Consider the following 23,860-nt stretch of genomic DNA (forward strand, 5'->3'; position numbering starts at 1 on the left):
GGCCTCTGCAAAGATTCTCCTCCAACTGAGCATATTAAACGCGTTCCTCACGTCCAGAGCGACCAAAACACACACTAATCCTCTCTTCCGACATAGATCCGCTACTCCGCACACTCTACCCAGCGCATCTAACGTGACCCTGCGCCTCCTAAATCCCTATTGCTCCTTATGGAAGGGGTCCATTCCTTGGCACCTTTCGATCAACATCTTGCACGTGTGATCCCAGACCTTACTCAGAGCCGGCAGAATGTTTATCGGCCCATATGATGATGACAACAGCGGCAAAAGAACCAACCTCGCCACCCTCCTCACCGCCGGTATTCTATCAGACCTATTTATGCTGTTAAACAGGTCCAGGAGCTGCCCAGTTCGTTGTTCCACGATGATCCTAACGATCTCCCCAGGTACCCCTTCCACACCCGCAGCTTTCCTCGGGTCGCATTTCGCAATAGCCGTCCGCAGGTCCTCCTCCGTTACGCGTAGATCTTACTCCTCTTCTTCTAGCATCTGCGGGGATCGGGAACTATGATCTTCGTCTTCCTGCTCCGCTCGCCTGGTGATGAAAAGATCTTCTAAAGTTCTCGCAACTCTGTCCTTACAAAGACCCTCCGGCGGTAACCCCCGAGTCATTCTTGCTCTTATGACTAGATATGGGCTTCCCCAGGTATCCTGGTCCAGAGTTGCACAAAACTCCTTTCACCTTTCCTCCTTGCAGCGTTCAATCGCCCTTCTTAGCCTCCTCCTTGCCTCCATAAACTCAGCTACCATTTGGTCAGCATTGTCTCTACCAGCTGCCACTGCCAACTGCGCACTTCTTCTCAATCTCAGAGTTGCCCTTCTCAACCCGAACGACTTCTCGTTCCACCAGTAATTAAAACTGCTCTTGCCACGCGGCTGGAAGATCTTTTTCAACTCATCGGCACACGTTCGCTTCAGACATATATATATATGTATATATATATATATATATATATATATATATATATATATATATATATATGTCTGAATATATATATATATATATATAATATATATATATATGTATATATATATGTCGGGTTTACATTGCAATTAGGATTAGGGGCGTGAAACGAATCGTCGTTTGGTTTACGCATTGTCGATAAGCAATAGAGAAGACATTGACTAGTGCAGATACGATTATTATAGGATTGGACAAGGAACCGTGGTAATTAGATACTCGAGAAACTAATGACAATGATCCTAGGCTCAATAACGAATCCGCGGTCGATGGGATGGTGGATGAACATGCTCACAAAATCTAAGTCGGACTCTTTGTTAAAACGTGGAATATCCACCGAGCGTGCAGACGTTACGTAACTCGCTAATACGACCTCACCAGAGAATGACTTTCCTTCGCGATTATGCTGCAGAGGAAAACTATGATGGGGTGTGTCTAAGGACACGAGATTCTTGGATTCGTCGAGGATAGCCTTCGTTTAGAAGGTGAGGGAAATTGGCGTTGCTGCTAATTGGTCAATCTCCATATCGGTGGTTAGAAAAAGATGCTAGCCGCCCTCGAGGGAAAGTTGCTAGTGGGAGACGCCGTTCGTTGAAAGAAATAGATCTCCCCTATCTTCCCGTAGTTGGGACAAAGACTGTTTATCTGTTCGAAGGACTTTAGGTAACTAGATATTAGTGTTTATAACGGCCCTCGGGCTAGCTGATCACGTACTGTGGAGAGACATCGACATCTGGCAATCATCTTTCTCGAAGAATAGGAACTGCGTGTGGCCACGGGACAGAGACCGTTGGAATGTTTACTGTCATGTGTCGCCAGAGATATTTCTTTTAAGGAGAGCTATAGAATTACTTCATACCTTTGTTAGGCAAAACGTTCATCCCTTGACCGCGGCTACGTTCGGCGACTGGCTATCGCCTCGAGCCCAAGCTCATTATCACAAATCTTGAACAAATACAATCGGATCGAAAGACGACAATTGTTTAATTACGCCTATGATAGAATCTAGACTACGGTGTTATGGGATTTTCCCGGGGTTCCAAAGGGAGGACTCCGATGTCCTTTCATCTCCGACATATATATGGGAATATATATATATATATGTCGGAGAGGAAAGAACACCGGAGCCTCTGGAATGCTGGATAATCCCGCAACATTGTAACCTAGAGCCTACTATAGCTGTAATTAAACAATTGTAGTTATTCAACCTAATTGTAATTGTCCGAGATTTGTGATAGTGAGCTTGGGCTAGAGGCGACAGTCGGTCGCCAACGTGCCCGCGGTCAAGGGATGAACGTTTTGCCTAACAAAGGTATGAAGTAATTCTATAGCTCTCCTTAAAAGAAATATCTCTGGCGACACATGACAGTAAACATTCCAACGGTCTCTGTCCCGTGGCCACACGCAGTTCCTATTCTTCGAGAAAGATGATTGCCAGATGTCGATGTCTCTCCACAGTACGTGATCAGCTAGCCCGAGGGCCGTTATAAACACTAATATCTAGTTACCTAAAGTCCTTCGAACAGATAAACAGTCTTTGTCCCAACTACGGGAAGATAGGGGAGATCTATTTCTTTCAACGAACGGCGTCTCCCACTAGCAACTTTCCCTCGAGGGCGGCTAGCATCTTTTCTAACCACCGATATGGAAATTGACCAATTAGCAGCAACGCCAATTTCCCTTACTCCCTGAACGAAGACTATCCTCGACGAATCCGATGATCTCGTGCCCTTAGACACACCCCGATATAGTTTTCCTCTGTGGCATGATCGGGACGGGAAAGGCATTCTCTCGCGAGATCGTATTATCGGCTTACTTAGCGTCTGTACGCTCGGTGGATATTCCCCGTTTTAACAACGGGTCCGACTTAGATTTTGCGGACACGTTCATCCATCACCCCGTCGACCGCGGATTCGTTATTGAACCTAGGATCATTATCATTAGTTTCTCGGGTGTCTAATTGCCACGGTTGCTTGTCCAATTCTATAATAATCGTATCTGCACTAGTCAATGTCTTCTCTATTGCTTATCGACAATGCGTAAACCAAACGACGATTCGTTTCACGTCCCTAATCCTAATTCCAATGTAAACCCGACATATATATATGTATAGTTGTTGTGTGTGAAATAAAGTAAACTGTTTGGATTTCCGAATCCTCTCTATACCTTAACAAAACCTAAATAGGTGCAAGCTTGCACAAGACTTATTAATGCTGTACGCATGTGGGAATAGGGTGGACGTAGTATTCATCTCTGAACCGTATAGACATCCTATTGGTGCAATAATACGGTCGGGGATGCATCACTATGGGTTACCCTATTCAATGAAAGGTATGCGGCAAGTGAGACATTGGTTAGCAAGGAGGGATTGGTCGGCATTAATCGGAGGACACGATGTGTATCAGTGGGTATTGTTCTCCCAATATGAGTAAGCAGGAGTTTGACGGATACATAGGGGAACTGGAGATGGTGATAAGGGACAGTAGGAGAAGAGCTCCGACGCTGTTAGTGGCCGGTGATTTTAACGCGAAATCCACGACCTGGGGTAGTAGGTGGACAGAGCCTAGAGGGACATATCTGCTGGATATGCTGACAAGGAACGAGTTGACGCCGATTAGGACGATGGGGTTGTAGTCTTTCGTTAGGAATGGATGTACAAGCTTCCCAGACATTTTAAGTGTTAATAGACGAATGAGTCAGAATTGGAAAAAGATTTCTGTTATGTTAAGTTAAGATACTGTTACTTTGCCTCTGATCACCTGTATTTATTACGTGAATTTTCGAGTAATTGCAAGAAGCCAGCGCGGGTTAGTTTTAGATATTCGACAAAGAATATTGGCGAGGGAAAGTTCCTGAGGAGGTTCGACGGTAACTTGAACTTTATGGCGAATGACGAGACGACACACGGCGTTCATTTCCAGAAATGTCTGAAGCGAACGTGTGCCGATGAGTTGAAAAGGATCTTCCAGCCGCGTGGCAAGAGCAGTTTTAATTAATGGTGGAACGAGAAGTCGTCCGGGTTGAGAAGGGCAACTCTGAGATTCAGAAGAAGTGCGCAGTTGGCAGTGGCAGCTGGTGGAGACAATGCTGACCAAATGGTAGCTGAGTTTATGGAGGCAAGGAGGAGGCTAAGAAGGGCGATTGAACGCTGCAAGGAGGAAAGGTGAAAGGAGTTTTGTGCAACTCTGGACCAGGATACCTGGGGAAGCCCATACCGAGTCATAAGAGCAAGAATGACTCGGGGGTTACCGCCGGAGGGTCTTTGTAAGGACAGAGTTGCGAGAACTTTAGAAGATCTTTTCGTCACCAGGCGAGCGGAGCAGGAAGACGAAGATCATAGTTCCCGATCCCCGCAGATGCTAGAAGAAGAGGAGTAAGATCTACGCGTAACGGAAGAGGACCTGCGGATGGCTATTGCGAAATGCGACCCGAGGAAAGCTGCGGGTGTGGAAGGGGTACCTGGGGAGATCGTTAGGATCATCGTGGAACAACGAACTGGGCGGCTCCTGGACCTGTTTAACAGCATAAATAGGTCTGATAGAATACCGGCGGTGAGGAGGGTGGCGAGGGTGGTTCTTTTGCCGAAGCCGGCAAGGGTTCCGCTGTTGTCATCATCATATGGGCCAATAAACATTCTGCCGGCTCTGAGTAAGGTCTGGGAGCACACGTGCAAAATGTTGATCGAAAGGTGCCAAGGAATGGACCCCTTCCATAAGGAGCAATAGGGATTAAGGAGGCGCAGGGTCACGTTAGATGCGCTGGGTAGAGTGTACGGAGTAGCGGATCTATGTCGAAATTTGGAGAAATATCTGGGGGGTGCTATTGGATAATGCCAGGAGGTATTCCTCCCATCTGGAGCAGGTGTGCGATAAGGCGGAGAGGTTTGTGGAAGCTATAAGGAATCTGCTGCTTAACGTCAATGGACCCACCGACACCGTGAGGAAATTGTATTACGGTGTCTGGGAATCGGTGGTCTTGTATGCTGCGTCGATATGGGCATCTGCTCTCGGTATGGACAAGAACAGGATGATCCTGGTGAGCGCAACGGGCGGCTTTGGTTCGTACGTCGACGGCGTTATCACAGGTGAAACTCGAGCAGCTTTATGATAAACCAAAATTCGGAGCGTCTTATCACGTGTGACCGTCCGGTCACCATCCGTTCTCAGCCGCCGGGTGGCATTCGGTCACTCTAGCCGTTCTCCGAAATATATGACAAGTACAAGCAAAGCCTTCTCCCACTACGACGAATAAAACAATATAAATGCACCCTTCATCATCATCCAGTCAGTCTGTAACAATTCTCAACTAGCCCAAGTATCAAAAGTGTATTACCGCGAACCAAAAATCATACTGTACAAATTGAGTGAAAAATAAAAGAAATCGATCTCCTATTCGGAAATTGACAAGTTTCTTGTTTTAACTTAATTTTTACGCTACATTTTTGGCGATCCTGCCAGTATCCATTCGCTTCAGTGTAAACGAAATCACGATTTCGGCGTACGCGCATCATTGAAGATCGAAGGATCAGCGAACCACCGCGAATCTTTGCTACTACGAAGCCCTGCAGCAACTAGACGAGAGGACTACGGTCAGCGCAGAGCAAGCCTACGAATAAGATTCGGAATCTAAAAAAAAAAAAAAAAAAACCAACCAGAGAGGAAACATCCCAGAGACTCCTCAACGGTCATAACTACCACGGTAAGCTAGAAATTTGGATTCATCTTTTCATTACCGTGTGATAAAACCAAGTTTCTCAAGCGTTTCGAGTTCAAATAGCTACGATAGTTCAATAAGCCCGATTAGAATCTTGTCTACATCACGAAAGGACAAAGTCGAAACTATTGTAACCGTTTCTACAAACGGAGCTACGGATAATTCGATTCTTGCCAGACTCGACATGATACAAAAACAAATCGAACTTCTTACGCGACGAATAGAAGAGACACAACGGACAGCCGACAGTGAAAATAGGAAGCGTACAGCGGAGATAGAACTATTAGCCAAAAATATCTCCAAAATAAAAATAGGACGCGACGCTACTACAGAACTAGGCTCCCTTATCACCATGGACGAATCTGTTGCCGCGAGAGATAGAACTTCCCCACCGTGCGTTCCAATTCAAACAGAAGCAGACAACCATCCCTCATACGAAGATCGTCTACCGCAATTCACCCCTCCGAGCTTACGGGCCAAAGACGCGATAGCATGCATTCCACAATTAAAGTGCGAAGACGATATCGGAGTAGAAGAGTTCATACGCGAAGTACGTGAATTACGAGCCATGTGTAGCGAACCCACGCTGTTACTAAAAATGATCAAAATCGGGAAAGTCACGGGTGGAGCCGCAATGGCCATCCGCAATATACCAATCAACGAATACGGACACCTGTACGATGCCCTACGACGAAACGTAGCCACCCAAGACTCCGTTAGAGAAAAACAAGACCAGCTACGCGAAACGAGACAGCGTCACGACGAAAGTGTGCGAAGTTATATCATCAGATTCCGCAGAGCGCTCAATAAGCTACAATATAGTATAACGAACGAATACTGTGACGAAATTACTAGACGAGCTATGAACGACAGGATTTTAAGAGACTCCGTAATCGATTTTATTCGAGGTCTGAAAACCGAAATGGGACAATTACTACTCGCCAATCCACCATACAATATCCTTGAAGCCGAGAAAAAAGCCACCGACATAGAGCGATTCTTCAGGGAAGATCGAAATCGACGACCAAAACCGATGGAACGATTACGACTCCCTGAACAGCGACGACTAGCAACTAATAATCCCAACCTAATCATTAGAAAACCAACTCCAACACCTAATCCAATGCCAAGAAGCTTCCGGCAAATTGAACAAATGCCACTTGCCCAAAGGACTCAATTAAAATGCTTCAAATGCAATCAGATCGGACATGTCTCTAGTCAGTGCAGAAATTTTCAAACGCCCAGCCAATTTCCGAGACCACCAGCGATCCACAATCTCGAGACACACAAGGAAGAAACAGAGGAACCAATAGACCAGACTTACGAATTAACGCCACAACAGGAAGTCTCCCCACAGTACTTTTACGATCCGACGGACGGCGACATAAATTCCTCGTTGACAGCGGAGCAGGAATTAACATACTTAAACGAAGATGCGTATTACGACCTAAAATAACAAAAGGACGAAAATTCTCGATGGGACACTCTAAATTTAAAACTAACGGACACGCCTTGGTAAAACTATTTGGCAAAACTCTAGAATTCTTTATAGTAGAAGACAACTTTCCAATTATAGAAGACGGCATACTCGGTTTACCAGCTCTATCTAAATTCAAATTTGAACTTTCAAATCAACAATTGAAACTTGACAATAATATTCTTTTATTGCAACAGGAAAACGACGTACCTCCAAAACAAGCAGTGTCAAAAACAGTCTACCTGGAAGGAAAACCGACAACGATATGCTTTATCAATGGTGGTGAGTGCCCAGCCAAAATGACCAATTTTATCGAAAATTCAAACACGTACGATCAAGTCTCCACATTTAAAGATTTAGTCAGACTTTCGCATATAGAAAAAACTCTCCGCGAACCAATCGAAAAGATATTGCTGTTTTACCTTGACGTATTCAATCTAGAGACCGACTTGTTACCATGCACTAACCTTGCTAAACACACAATAACGTTAAAAGAAAATAAAATCATTAACACAAAATCTTACCGACCGCCTGAATGCCACAAAGAAGAAATCAAACGACAAATGGACGAAATGCTGCAAAATAACATCATAGAACCATCTGATTCTCCTTACAATTCACCAGTCTGGGTAGTACCAAAAAAGGCAGACGCCTCAGGGAAACAGAAATGGCGAATTGTAATAGACTTCAGAAAAATAAACGAGCTAACTGACCAAGACGCATATCCATTACCTGACATAGACGACATACTATCCCAACTAGGCAACGCAGAATTCTTCTGAGCCCTCGATTTATCCTCCGGATTCCACCAAATCCCAATGGACACAGACTCTAAGAAATACACAGCATTCTCCACACCACAAGGACACTATCATTACAATAGAATGCCATTCGGTTTAAAGAATGCACCCGCAACATTTCAACGCATAATGGATACCGCGCTAAGAGGACTCATAAATAAACATTGCTTCGTATATTTAGACGACATTATAATATTCGGACAGTCGATTGAAGAGCACAATAGCAACCTCGCGATAGTATTGCAACGCTTACGCGAACTCGGACTCAAAATACAGCCGGACAAATGCGAATTTCTCAAACCAGAATTAGAATATCTCGGACATATAGTAACCGCCGAAGGCGTAAAACCAAATCCCAAAAAATTAGAAGCCGTTAGCAATTTCAAACAGCCACGTAATCCCACAGACATCAAATCTTTCTTAGGACTAGCAGGTTATTACCGTAAGTTCATCAGAAACTTTTCCAAAATCGCGAAACCATTGACCGAACTTACAAAAAAGGAGACACCATTTCATTGGACAGATAATACCCAGGAAGCATTCCAGACATTAAAAGACAAACTCTGTTCATCACCCGTACTAAAATTCCCAGACTTTGCAAAACAATTCACATTAACGACTGACGCCAGTAACGAAGGTATAGGTGCGATCTTATCACAGGACGGACATCCATGTTGTTATATCTCGCGAACTCTAAACCCACCGGAACGAAATTATTCCACTACAGAAAAAGAACTTTTAGCAATAGTATAGGCCGTAAAACGCCTCCGACAATATCTGTTAGGGCGGAAATTCCTCATCCGAACCGATCACCAAGCGCTAAAATGGCTACAGAACTGCAAAGACCCCTCATCACGCTTGATGAGATGGCGATTAAAATTAGAAGAATATGAATACGACATAGAATATACGAAAGGAAAAGATAATACTGCAGCCGACGCACTATCTAGAATACATGTTCTGACCAGACAACGCGAAAATTTGAACATAGAACTCGATAAAAAGTATCACGATTGGGAAAAATCTACCGACGCGTTACCCAAAGTTCTCAAAATGACTCAGAACCATAAACCTTTCTATCAATTATCCAAAACAGAGCTAGGAAATTACGACAGAATCGAATGGTTAACTAAATTAAACGAAATTATTCATACAAACGAGAAGATAGGCATAGGTGACGACAGTTTCACAGAAACCGAGAAGAACGCGATCAAACGAATTTTATTATTCCTGAACGACACCGTAAAAGAATTAAATTTTGCATGGGAACCAATCCAAACATATAGCGACGAAGAAATAGACGAATTATTAAAAGAAAATCACGATTTAGTAGGACACCCCGGTATACAAAAGACATACGACCGCATTCATAAACGGCACAGAATACCAGATTTGATGAAACGCATACAACATATAGAATCATGCGACACCTGTCAAATAACCAAAACTACACGTATCAGACCGCGCGAAGAACCTTGTATCACCGACACACCCCTCGAACCAAACGATAAAATTGCTATGGACTTATTAGGCCCACTGAAAAAGACGAAGAAAGGCAACCAGTACATTCTATCCATACATGACGAACTGACAAAATACTTAATACTCGTGCCACTAAAAACTCAGCAAACGGAAACAATTTGGAACGCACTCTTGAATCATTACATTTACATCTTTTCTGCTTCAAAAAAGATATTAACTGACCGCGGACAGAATTTTATATCTAGTTTGATGCAACAGTACGAAGACGCGTTCAAAATCAAACATATCAAAACCACATCCTTCCACCCACAAAGTAACGGATCTTTAGAACGAACACACGCAGTAGTAACGGACATATTAAAATCGATACAGCGAAATTCGGATGAAGAATGGGACGATCAACTTAACTTTGTATGCCTTGCATATAACACAATGATACACGACTCCACTGGTTACACGCCATTCGAACTTACATTCGGACACCAAGCCAATCTTCCCTCCACAAAATCCAAGAATCCTCAACGCACATACGCAGACGAAGTCACGTTCCGCAAAAAAGGATGGGACTCTAGACTCCGACACGCCCGCGAAACATTGATCAAAAGTAAACAGCGATATCAGCGCGATCAAAAACGTAAAATTATAAAACCTCAATCAGTTTTCAAAGAAGGAGACTCCGTTTTAATACATAACGATCATAAAAGGCATAAACATGATGTGGAATGGTTAGGACCATACACGATTGATAAAGTATGTACACCATACTATCTGATTCAAGACAAAAAGATACACGGTAATCGTTTAAAACCTTACTTTCCAGGTCGATGCTCCTCTTTGCCGGAATAGTATCCGCGCAAATAAATATTACACCATTAGAAGGAAACTCTGTATTCGTAGAAAACATAGGAAAAGGATATTTGTACAGCGATACTGCCAATATTATAGTAGGATTAGACACTAGCGACATATACGAGCAGATAAACACAATAGAATCATATACGTTTACAATAGACTCGCGTGCAATCAGCAAAGAATACGCTGAAGGGTTAGACGGATTACAAAATCGTATCAATAACCTAAAACAACTCGCAAAACACTTGAAAGCGTTAACACATACCCGAAACACACGAGGTTTACTCAACATCATAGGTTCCGTATCGAAAAGTCTGTTCGGAACTCTCGACGATGACGATCTTACGATCATAAACGAGAATATGGACAAACTATTCGATGACAATAATAAAATCAAGACCATAATAGCTAATCAAACAGCACTTATTAGAAAAATTCTAAACTCAGAAAACCTAAACCACTTAGAGAAATCACATAACGATATATTAAAACAACAACGGCAGGCAAATATCGATAGATTTATGCTTAAGATGATCATGAAACTCGACACCGCGATGCAAACTTTACACTTCCAATTGGATGAAATACTTAACGTCATGATATTAGGCAAACAGGGAATAATTAGTCCACAAATACTCGACTCCGATGAATTTATAAAAAATTACGCCAAGGCAATAGGTAGCCAGATGTACAACACCGCGATCTCTGCCAAAACCGAACATTTTCAATTCATACTCGACATCAGTGATCTTAAACTCTTCACAATAGATAACAAAATATTTTTCAAAATCATAGTACCCTTAGTCTCTAACACAGAATGGAACATGTTACAAGTATATCCTATCCCGAGTAAGAGAAATGGAGAATTTTTGGCTCCAGCAGTCGAACATCAGATGTATTTAACCTCAGGTCTTTCATTTATAAACGCTGATATCGAGTACTTCAACAAATTTTGTAAAAATCGAGCCGGAACCACTATATGTAAACAAACACTACCAATCCATGACAGAAACTCGAGAACCGATTGTCGCAGCGAAATAATAAACTTCAAACCTCGCATTGAACATTGCCAAATAACTGTACTTAAGATTGAAGACATTAGCTTTATACCGCTCAAAACTAGCAACTGCTACATTGCGATACCGGCAAATCCGATAGAAATAGACACAATCTGCCAAACGAAACATACCTTGCGAAAACTCGACAAGCCTTCCATTATAAGAGCCAACACTTCTTGCGATATATTGTACAAAGTTTCACTCATCTGATAGATAAACTCGAGCGAGCACCAAAGATAATAGATAATTTACAAGGCTATAAAACCACGACCGATAAAATAGGTGACGAGATAGAAACTCTTAATTTCGAACATAGAATCAAAAATATACAGTACTGGGGACTAACCACGCTCCAGATATTAGGGTACATAGCATTAGGCATACTAGGTATATATGGATTAAACAAAATAGGGGTATTCAGATGCATCAGGAAACGTATACCGAACAAATTATGTATCAATTTATTTTGCTGCCGAAATGAAACCATAATCAATAGCCACAATGCGACAACCCCACTGGTACCAAGCACCCTGGCCACGACACCCAACATCTATATTCCAACCAACACATACGACCTAGAGGATGAGGAGGAATCAGCCGTAATTTTCATGCCACGTCAAGTCCGATTCCACAAAAGTCTTCTGAAGAAAACTTGAGGGACCAAGTTCGATCTAAGAAGGGGGGAATGTCGCAGGTGAAATTCGAGCAGCCTTATGATAAACCAAAATTCCGAGCGCCTTATCACGTGTGACCGTCCGGTCACCATCCGTTCTCAGCCGCCTGGGTGGCATTCGGTCACTCTAGCCGTTCTCCGAAATATATGACAAGTACAAGCAAAGCCTTCTCCCACTCCGACGAATAAAACAATATAAATGCACCCTTCATCATCATCCAGTCAGTCTGTAACAATGCCCAACTAGCCCAAGTATCAAAAGTGTATTATCGCGAACCAAAAATCATACTGTACAAATTGAGTGAAAAATAAAAGAAATCGATCTCCTATTCGGAAATTGACAAGTTTCTTGTTTTAACTTAATTTTGACGCTACAGCGTACAGGACAGTGTCGCACGGGACGTTGTGTGTAGTGCATGCTGCCCATTCATATTAAGGCCAGGCTTCGGTGGAAGGAGTATGAGGCGAAGAAGGGCTTTGGTAAAAATCGGCAAGGCGAGGCGTATGAATTGGTGGAGGATTTGAAGAGTTTGATACAAGAAGCAGAGGACAGGCGGGGTATAGAATGGGCATTCCACAATCCTAGTAATAGGACAAGAAGGTTGATTAGTAATCCCTTGATCTTCGTAAGGAGGAAGAGGAGAATCATTATGTCATCATATCATGTTATATCATCAATTATGTAATGCAGATTCTTACCGGCCATGGTATTTTTAATTACTATCGGCATAGTTTGGGCAAAGAGAGCCATACCAATTACTGGGATTATGGGGACGATCTGGATGACGTGGAGCACACGTTGTTTAAGTGCCTCAATGGGTGGTCGAGCGGACTGCGCTCGAATCCGAGGTGGGGGTCGAGTGGAAGGTGGAGAACGACATCGTCGCGAGGATGGCTGCGGAAGATCGTTTGTAGCTGAAATTCTCAGTGTTCTGTACCAGAATGTACCACGGCAGCTCAGAGAGAGGGAAATCTAGAGGCGGACTGGATTGATGAGAAGAAGAAGAAGAAGGAGAGTGACGTGAAGTAGATGCAGAAGTTTAGGGTACGTTGTGTAGAAGCCAACCCGAAGTATTGTCGAATGATTTTTCCGGGTTGGAACCTCGATTATCGAACCAGACTTGGAAGGAGAAGAGGAGTTTAGTGGGCATGGCGATGACATCCTGCCGAGTCTCACATAACCCATGCACATTACGTTGTGTATGCGTAATGTATTTTCCCCTCTTCGGAGAAAAAAGGGTCTGTGCCCACCGGGCCGTTAGATCGGTCCTCCCAAATTGGGAGGCTTGGAGGGATCCTATCCTTCCGAATGCCGCAGGTGCTCGCAAGACATGGAGTATTCGGGGAATATTTGCAGAAGATTGGAAGAGAGGTGACGAATACCTATCACCACTGCCAGGACCGGCCCCAGCACACGCTGGAGTTTTGCCCGGCGTGGGAGGCCCCCATGGTATTCTGAGACAAGCGATTGGCGATTGATTAGTCCTCTCGTCAGTTGTGAAAGCGATGCTGAGGGGGCAAGAAGAGTTCCTCGCTGTACGCTCATATTGCGAAAGCGTAATGCTCGTAAAAGAGCAAACAGACCGGGAGAGAGTGAGAACATCCCACCACCAACAACAACCTGACAACGAATTCAGGTTGGATAACGAATCCACGGTCCACGGGATGACGAATGCCATGTGATACACGTATAACTCCCCGTACAAGTAAAACTTATCTGCATGAACTCCAAAAAAATCCAAGTGGAACTGCCCTTACATATTCCTCTCCCCACCTCTCGAGTCAATCTTTGTTTTTAAGGAGAGTCATATAATCATTCCATACCTCTGTCAGGTACGCGTCCCTCCCGTGACCGTGACTAAGTTCAGTGACCCGCTATGTCTCTTAGAGCCCAAGCCCATCGTCATAAAGTCGGATTGGAACATTAAAACTATTTCTTATTTTTATTACTTAAGTGTAGTTATAGTAAAAGTCTGGACTAGGGTATTGGGGTTTTTCCCAACATTTCAAAAGGGATGTCCCGATGTCCTTTCATCTCCGACATATTTAATATCAAAATTAATTTTGTGTAGAGTGTGAATTTTCTTGTGTTAAGTACCGAAGTTGAGAGTTTAAGTAATCGTAATTCATTGTTAATTTAGGTTACAGTGGACTGTGGTCATGCAGAATGCGAGGACTATAGCATTGGGTGAGATTGGTGGTCCGGGCCTAAATAAAAATAAAGATAAAATAAAATAAAATAAAATAAATATAGTATATTTAATAAAGATAATAAACTGATAGGTGAAGTGATTGAAAGGCTGTAGTTAAGGTATAGTAAAGTATGGTAAGGTTACAGGATCATAGTAAACTAATCTATGTAGAAATCAGAAAATAAATTTAGTACTTACTCTAAGAGATTAACTGACCAATATTATGATGAACCATACAGCTAGGTGTAGATAAACATCTGCGAATTCGTCCTAAAAAGTAATAAAAAGAATTAAATTAACCGTGGTTTATGGTAGATAGTTCATATCGCCGCATAATACGAATACACGGGAAGCTAATTAGAACTAAATCAAGGTTAAGGTTATTCGAAATAAATTTAGTTTAAAACATAGGAGGTAAAGTTGAAAACAAAGGAGGTAAACTAACTGTTGAGGTTATTCGATGTGTAATCAGAGAAAACTAGTGGATAAATTGTAAGGCAGAAAATATATTTAAATATAAGTGTAATTATAAGTAAGAATACAATTTGAGCTGGTCCAGATCCGCACGCTAGCTGTGTTATCCAATAACTGAAAACCTCGAAGCCAACGTCGCTTGTCTACTGTTTATGGTCTGGCTTCGTCGCAGTCTTTTGTCTACGTGCTGTCGATGGCTTCAGTGCTTGAGAAACTAAAAAGACCAGATGTAGAGTTTTCTTATAAGTGGTGACCACTTCAACGCTAACAAATAAAGAACAGGATATGCCGAATTATAATAAATGACTAATCTGTCACAATTGGTTTATCTAGTACTAAAAACAACAACAGAAATATTTATGATTGACCAACAATGGCATATAGACATCCAATGTCCAGCCGGAAAATATATAATAAATATTTAATATGTATGGTTTCTTATAAAATTCAATTTTATAAAAATATTGGCTTTGTTTTGGTTGGGTTATGTGATAATAACCGTTAATATATAATCCATATGTAGGTCCAGAATTGGGAATTAAACAATGTAGTGTTCTTATCTTTGGTTAGCAGTACTGATCTGTCAAAGAGATTGAATCATTGGTATCGATGGAGCTCACTACGTCATTAAAAAATTCAGAACAATTTAATGATTAAACTGAGTTAGAAAGTGTAATATCTAAATAAAGTGGTAGTCGCTGACTAGGTACAAAGGGGTGGTAATGATTAAAATTGGAAAAACAGTAGGAGGATTTGCGAATTGTAAATAAAAATTAGTTATTTATATTATTCATCTTACCTTGACAACGTGAAAGAGGATAAATTTCGTTATCACTGACAGAGCCAGGATTGTAGTCCCTAACATTAAATAAATTTGATGTTTGAAGAAATCTGTAGAAGAACGCAGTACCATTAAGCTAAATAGTAACAGTATTATTTTGGTTATAGTTAAAATAGTTAACCTAATAATACAGTAGTTGGATTTGAAAAGTTTTATTACGAGTATAATAGCATATGTATAAATAAATTGCCATGGTGGCAATACCAGCTAGATATTTATTGACAGGACTGCAGAGCCTGTCCTTTAATTAAATTACATTAAATTAAATTAAAATCAACTGATAAAATCATCCAATACTATTTATTTAAACTAATGACTGCACGAGGGCCTATGGTACGTACCGGTTTGAGTGCAAGTAACAAGTCGAACGACTAAAGCTGACGTTTGGGCTGTTGACGAGTATGTAAGTTTGTAATATGATTCTACCACTTTATGATACCTTTTGTAATGCACTTGATCGGCACGAGCAGAGGCGACGTTTACCGGGACTGGCATTCGGCGCCTTGTTGTGAAAAAGACCTGCTCTTTGGATCTCGATTCTGAGATCGCTGCGCTTGCGTCGGACGAGAGTGCCGTTTACAATATCAAGTGTTCTCATCTTTGGTTTCGGGTTCTTTCCTGAGCGTAAATTTATCATTATATATGTCATTTTCACATAAAATTAAGACGAAAGAGAGATATTCAATAGACACCTCAGTTCAAACAGAAGAAGTTAGATCCAACAGATAATCCTCACATTTATGATCCTGACATAGAGGGGACGATATTTTCCTCTCACTTTTTAATTATATTATCAATTATTTTGATTTTTGTAAGTGAACTCTTACACATCCTTGCGCATGCAAACCTGCCCTTATTCCTGTTTCTTTTAGTATAAGTTTTCTTCAGGCTTCTACTTCAACAATTACTTCATTTTTCTAATTGGCTATCAATTTTTAGGAAATTATTTGAAGAATCGACATTGCCAGAAATATATGGCAAACGCATTTTACGATATGCAAGGATCCTGATTTTTTAACAAGTCCAGACTTCATAAATTCTTTGCTATGCTGCTGACACGTAAAATAACAAAAAGAAAATAAAAAAAGAAATTTGAAGTAAAAAATAAAAAAAGAAACTTTATTTTTCTAACAACAATCCACTTTACAATCTACTTCCGAACTCTAGGCGTGACTTTCCAAGACTGAAACTCTTACAATTTGACTTTTGATCGGATCCGATTACTTTCTTTTGTCATCTCTCAACATCCCCACCGTCCATGCATTTGCTAGGCGTCCGCGACCGTTGCCACGTGCTCTTTCTTCTAGAACCTTCGGTGGAAGGACCGTGGGGATGTTGATGGTTCATTAGGCACTTCAGCGATATACATTGTCGCCGAGTGCCGCCACATCTTTATCTCCATCGTCAGTCCATCGGATTTGAAGTATGCCGGTCGTGACAGTATCAACGTGAAGAGACGTGCACGGGTCTGTCAGGCGGTCGCCATCTTGGTATTTGGGCCCGGTTACTCAGGGCAGGGTTATAGAATCATCAGCCTGGTGCCGATATACGAATTGGTGGTGCCACGAATACGCTGTACGTACAAGTTACGATATGTAGTTTTAGACGAGTATACGGAACGTGCCGCGCCATCTGCGGATTATTGCTAGTCACGACGGTTAGGTATTCGAGTACCGAGTGACACCTGTGGAGCTGAGAGCGTACTACGGTCTATCGAGAGCCATATAACAAGCTGCATTGTTAAGAATATTATTCTCTTCACTTTTTGTTATTGGCCTATCGTCCTGTTAGTTTCAGATTGGGAGAGTGAGTCCATTCCAATCACAAGGGTTAATAGCATGGAATAAATTGGAATAGGAGGAATTTACTAAGCGAAAGTTCCCGACAAAATGGCTGTTTGCCAAGTTTGGTTCTCGAGTTACTGGACTCGTCTAGGGGATCGTCGCCCTATTATTTAGTGAAGTGAGAGGAGCCGGTTAACTGTTGAGCTATGTTGCTGCGGTATAAACGCGAAGGTTTCCCCTATAAGTTTAGAGTTTGAGCTTTGTATTGTAGTATTTAGCCGTCTCTCCAAGGACAGCGTTAGGGTTGTGGTTCATATTTAACCATGAGATATATCGCGATGAAATAAGGGAATACAGAGGTTAGGACAATTATCTAGTTTATTATTCGATGGAATTTGACTGCAAGTAATTTTTGAGTTACTTGTTTCACGAACGAATCGTATTTATTTGTTTCGCTCTTCGTTAATATTCCAAATTTTCTTTTGCCATCACCTTTTTAACACTAACAATAAGTGTTGAGAGCAATCTTGATGTGAACAGGATGATCAAAAGTTTTACACGACACGCAACAAGGTTGATTTGTGTTATCCTTGCTTTCTTCGGTACAGGAATCTGGGTCAATACGTTCATCTGAATTATAATTTATCGTTGAATTTAACGCTGCGGCAGTTAGAAGCCACATGGCCCAAATGTTGGCAAGTCTTACATTGCATTTCGTTTGTCAAATCTAATTACTGGTGAAAAGTCGGAGGTAAAATACTGAAAATCAGCCGAAGATCAGAAGTTGAAGAAAATTTCAGGCTGGCTTTTGACACTAACCTCACCAGGCCCGGTCAAATAACTGGTTTTAAAAGTTGATAAATCAATTAATCGGAGAATATAAGAATTCACATAAAGCTAGATGAACAAAAGAAATAACGATAAATATACAATTCTAAATTAGATTTTTACACCAGTCATTTGGCTAGGGCTGGTGAGGTTAGTGTTAATTAAATAGTTTAGTAGTCGTTGCGCGACATTCTGAATATTCATTCGTGTAATAATTAGCAAAATAACTTTTCTTCGTTGATTCCTCCGTCATAATTAATTTCCATTATTTATATCCTTCATTACACATTTCTTAATTCTCCGTGTTCAAGATATTTCTAAGAATAAAAATTATTGGATCGGTCAAAACTTCAGATACTTTATCGTGATAATAAAAATGTTATAGAGAAAATATCAGTGGACTTCAAATTTTCAACCGTGAGAAAATTATTCTCTGACAACATTTTGCACTTAGGAATAAATAACGTTTCTCTTTTATTATTTTTATATTAGTATTAAAAGAGAATACGCACTTAAAAAGCGCTTAACACTTCATCTGCATACTGGGTAATTTTCTTCATGCTGTTGTTTAAATCTTGCTTTGATTAATGAAATTCAGGTATTAAAATAAGGTAAGTAAGGTAATAAGTTAGGCAAATGTGTCTGTGATGTTGCCAGTAGGGCTACGAGTTATTATTCGATGTTTGTAAATATCGATGTAGAGAAAGGTTACTGCTGCGTAATTCGAAAGGAAGTCCTTCGTAGAAGATGAATATTTTTGTTGATGTATACATTTCTTTGTCTCGTTAATTTGTAACTACGTAGAATCGTTAACTGCGTAGTTACTTGTGCCATCGGCTCATGTGTCCCCCCCCCCCCCCCAACTCCCCCCACCACTTTGTAAGTTACTCGGCGAAACTAAGGTACAAGGAGTCATTTAGTCGTCTTATTTCGTACCGATAACATGGATCGCGTTGCGTCAGGCAACATATTGTTACGTATTGGCGGCGTCGGTCTTTTATTACTCCAATAATTTAATCCAATTAAATAATCACACGCGAAAGTAATAAAATTTTATCAAATAATTTTCTACGCGACGTTAGAGTTCTTGTTCGCCGATTATAATTTTAGCGGTCGCGGTAATGTGATCTTATTTTATATTCTTTTGAACATTGTTTTTCGGTATTAGAGTCAGTGCATCTCTCAAGAGGACAAAGCTTCTGTAGGAGCACAAGAATGTAAGTAGTTTTACATATTGTATTTCAATTTGTTCTATTCATTATATTTTGTTTGAATTATTGTTAAATATACAATAAAAATGATTGATAATTTAGAAAACTGTAAATGTCCTTCTTAATTGAAATAAAGTCTTAAAATCTTAACATTAAAGTACAATAAAACTGTCTGATACGCATAAAAAATCACTGAATGTTTTGTTCTCAAACTTTTATATTAGAGTTATATATATAAAGAGATTATATTTTGTATTAGAGTTTAGTCTTTATTGTTGCTAAAGTTTCAAGTTTGTTAATATGTATTACCGATATTAATGATACCTTATGTCTTGTTATAGACATATCACTGCTTCAACTTCTTCTTCATCTTTAGGAGTGTCCTGACAGTGGCTCAAATGCCAAGTATGTAAGTGTTTTTACATACTTACTTTCAGTTATGTCTATTCTGTATATTTTTCTTTGATCATTATCAATGAAGAAATACAATTTGATTGAAAATTTAGAAGGATAGCATTTTCTGAGGTTATTTTTTCATTAAAATAAAATAAGAGTTAAAATCTTAATACCGAATTCTAAAACAAATGACTAACATACTTTAGATTATTTTAGATTTTACACTTTCATATTAGAGTTTCAGTTTTTATACTTATCAAATTTTATTAGAATTTCAATCTTTATTATTGCTATTGTTAATAAACCTTCATTTTTCATTATCTCCAATTTTTCAAATAGTCAGCGATCACTCATCGTGTTTTGTTTTGTAACAGATTTTTCGCAACCTCCATTTTTACCATGGGCCTTTCAACGGTTCCTGCCTGATATTAATCTTCCTGACGACATTCGCTGGGATAGCGCAGTATCGATGGAAACGTCCTCTGTTTCTCCGCTTCGAACGGTGAGTCGCATGCATTTCTGTTCCTCCGGTCACTCAATTATGTCGTAGGATAAAAGGTCCAAATCGGCGTGGGTGACTGGTTGTATTACGTGGAATTCTTTGCGAGCATAGTGAACGCGAGTATCTTTTATACCAGTGAGTAGTAACGCTCTTTTTTTCAAATTTACTAGTTTAGAATAGGTCTTCTTGCACAGCGCGATTATAATAATTAGTTTTTTAATAATTAAATTAAACATATACACTTGAGAATATATTCGTGTTATTTATAAATATGCATGTTAATGTTCCGTATGAATATTTCCAAATGGCAAATATCTACACGAATATTCCTGTATAACATAAATATACTTAATATTTAGCAATGAATTGATCGTGACAATATTAACCCCTTAACCTATAACTACGGGAATAGCCCGTAGTACGATGATCGAACCAAACGTAAATATTACGGGCATTCTCGAACGTAAATCGTAGGTTAAGGGAATAAGTCACGTTCGTTTATTTCACTTCTCCTAGAATTTAAAATATCAGTTAAAATTCATTTTTTCCGTATAATAATGTGTAAAATTTTACGTGCCAGAAGACACTCCGCGACAGGCAGATTTTTTAATCAAAGCAATAATTTTGAACACTGCTTCTGCATTTTCGATTATGTGCTTCGATAAAGAGATCGTCTGAGATTATTTCTTTCTTAGTAATATATTTAGAGTCAGTTATTCCATTTGATTTAGTCTCAGTCTTTTTCGCTACCTCCTTTGCAATATTAAAATTTTGTTCTGGTTTATTAAATTAATAAAGTAGAGTTACTTAGTTATTATTAAATTAATAAAGTAGAGATAATCAGAATCGAAGTAGCAAAATATAAAATCAAAGAGCGTTAGTCCGTTAAATAAAAATTACACAAACTATTCATCTTTTCGGATCAGGATTTTCAAGTTTAATCTTTTCCGTGCCCATTGTCAGGACCTGATTCATTAGCCCAGGTGCTACTTGAACTGGAGAAAGACATTGGGCACGATGATCACATTTAATGTAATAATTTCTCAGCCACTGACTATGTGTTAGTGTATCGTCCACGACGTATTTTCCACATTGTGTGTGTGTGTGTGTGTGTTGTTAGTCCGTGGAATTGCGTCGCTTTTTCTCATTCGTTACAACTTCAAATATTAAAAATGTCGAGATATATATCCATTCAATTTACGTCTCGATGGAATCACAATTTCTGATAATATCACCCACACGATTAAGTGTAACCACGCTTTTAATATTGCCGTCAATTACAATTATAATTCCATGTTTACTTACATTTAAGTAATATCGTGAAAAAAAAGGCCTGTGGCAGCACTTGATAGCAAATACCATCACTCGACACTAATTAGTGGCGGACGACGGTAGCGCAGTGGTTAGCGCCTTAGGTTACGAACGTTCGGAAGCGGGGTTCGAATCCCTGCGACCGGAGTCCGATTTTTCTTCCACGATACAAAAAAGAAGAAGAAAAGCGGCCGTAACCAGCAGCGACATCTACAGCCTAAACAGTCACGATACTACATTTATTTTAACGATATCATTTCTTCAGATGTGTTTTATTACGATTTACGCAATGGTTACTAGCCTTCGTCAGTCGATTTCAGGAGAAAGGTACGCACCTTAGAGTGTGCATGCTGTGTGTTAAGATCGGGTATCGGAGGCGTCCCGGGACGTTCTCTATAGTGTAGGCTCTTGCGCCCGGGTGTTATGTGTGAGAACCGTGGAGGTGGACCTCTGGTCGGTTAGATGCGTTTTCGAGTGACCAATCTGTTTCAGGGAATTTCATTCGAATAATCGTCGGTAAAACTGGCACGAATGAAACATATCATCGTCTCTGGCCTTGCGCGTCGATTTTTTGAATTTCGCGGTCGTGTTCGCGAGTGGTTTTTGATACGAACGTTAATATTGCTCGAGCATGCACGTGCGAACAGACAGCGATCGCTATATCGTCGTTGTTCATCCTTGGATCAGCTTCCGCGATTTATGTGTTTATTTCACCTTTGTACTTTATTTTTTGGTTTGCGACTTAGAACGTCCCGAGCTTAGATGTAAGTTTCAGCGGGCATTGCGCCCGAAGAAAGCAGATGCTTTGTGCCGAAGAGGCCCGGCAAACTGATATAGAAGAGGGCAACTACCAATAACTCCCCATCCTCTGGATCATCCAGCGCATGGGAAGTCATTCTTGTTACTACTTTGTCACTATGCTCGCTTTTAGTATTTGTAGTAGTAGTAGTAGTAGTAGTAGTTCTTTTTTTGGCCGATGAATGGGGTGGACGTAACGTGTTAAAACAAAACTAACCGGACGAGAATGTGCTCGGGGAAGCGAGCACACGCAATTGCAGTTACTTGGGCGATCATCCCAGTTCAAGTACATAATAGTTATATCGACAGTGAAACTATGTTGGTACCGTTGAATCGCCAAAATTTTAATGCAACTGGCCGAATCATCGGGTGCAACAAGAAATTTTTCAAGGTTCGACTGGGTGTTGTACGTGGAACGAACGAAAGACAAGTCTGTGTAGCACGGCTGATCGGCCCTGACCGTCGGGAGCATGCTATTCCGTTCGATCTCTGGTCGTTATCATCAGTATTGATGCCTCCAAACTGGATTTACGTGCCAAGAATTTGAACGGTGGTTAAATTGGCAGCACCTGATTCCGATCGACGTACCTCGGGCATTACGCTATTTTATACGGTACTGGGGCTGATCTCGTCCTACCTCGGACGACCAAGTTTAACCGTTTGATTTTACGAGATCCGTGTAATTCAAACCATCTCCAAATTATTGCAAAATAGAGATTGTAAGAGAATAATGAAAGTAATACGAGATTTCGTTGGATCCACGGGTCCAGCATAAATGTGTAACACGTTCGTTTATACGTTGAAGCGATCGATTAGCGTAATTTCTCGAGATCCATAATTAAATGGAGGAAAACGTTTACATTGCTGCGATAATTAACAGTCGATTCGTTGATCCTTGAGAAAGCTGTCGCAAGTGATAGCATTAACTGTGTCAATCCATGGGATACTTGGTGATGTTACGCTGCTACTAGCTTGTTGCGCGTCTATAATGCTTGACGTGATATACTACGTAGGATCGTACGCGTAACATAATTCAGTAAGCGCAAGTTATCGAAACTTCTTAGACGTAGGTGGTACTCGAAAGTCTGTTGCCCTCCTCGAATCGACGTGCTCAAAATTCTACGAGCGAAATCATTAGAGGAATTGCGTAGAATTGTTGATCTCTGTATCGCTCCTTTACTCCAATGTTTTCAGGAAGATCGAATTTTGGTTTCTCTGCAGTAGGAAGCAGATATAACACGTATGATTGGTGAGATTGATCGGTAAGACGGGGATGTTCGATTTGGAGTGATGTTATATTTCCTTGTTTAAAAAGGATTTTTATTCGTTTAATATGCAATATATTTCGGAGATATTTTTATATTTAAAAATTTCGAGATTTTATTTAATCGTATTATAGTAAAAACATACAAAAGAAAATATAGAAGGTATATGAAATTTCCGCTTTTTAGTTTTCAAGCATTTGTATTAACCGAAGTATTTATTTCGG

General features: G+C 40.5%; 2 long non-coding RNA genes across 2 annotated transcripts in view; one reads left to right on the forward strand and one right to left on the reverse strand.

Moving 5' to 3' along the window:
* LOC138183823 (uncharacterized) overlaps positions 1–16,162 on the reverse strand; it is a 162,996-nt gene extending 146,834 nt beyond the window's left edge. Inside the window, exon 1 of the long non-coding RNA XR_011174180.1 lies at positions 15,981–16,162. This is a non-coding gene — a long non-coding RNA (uncharacterized LOC138183823). The remainder of the gene's footprint in view (positions 1–15,980) is intronic.
* Positions 16,163–19,275: 3,113 nt separating this feature from the next.
* LOC138183828 (uncharacterized) lies at positions 19,276–20,791 on the forward strand. Its single transcript, XR_011174184.1, has 3 exons — positions 19,276–19,370; positions 19,706–19,773; positions 20,135–20,791. It is a non-coding gene; the product is annotated as an uncharacterized LOC138183828 (long non-coding RNA).
* The last annotated feature ends 3,069 nt before the right edge of the window (positions 20,792–23,860 follow it).

Source organism: Bombus flavifrons, chromosome 10 (genome assembly GCF_040668555.2).
Source record: "Bombus flavifrons isolate JBK064 chromosome 10, iyBomFlav1_principal, whole genome shotgun sequence".
Taxonomy (NCBI): Eukaryota; Metazoa; Arthropoda; class Insecta; order Hymenoptera; family Apidae; genus Bombus; species Bombus flavifrons.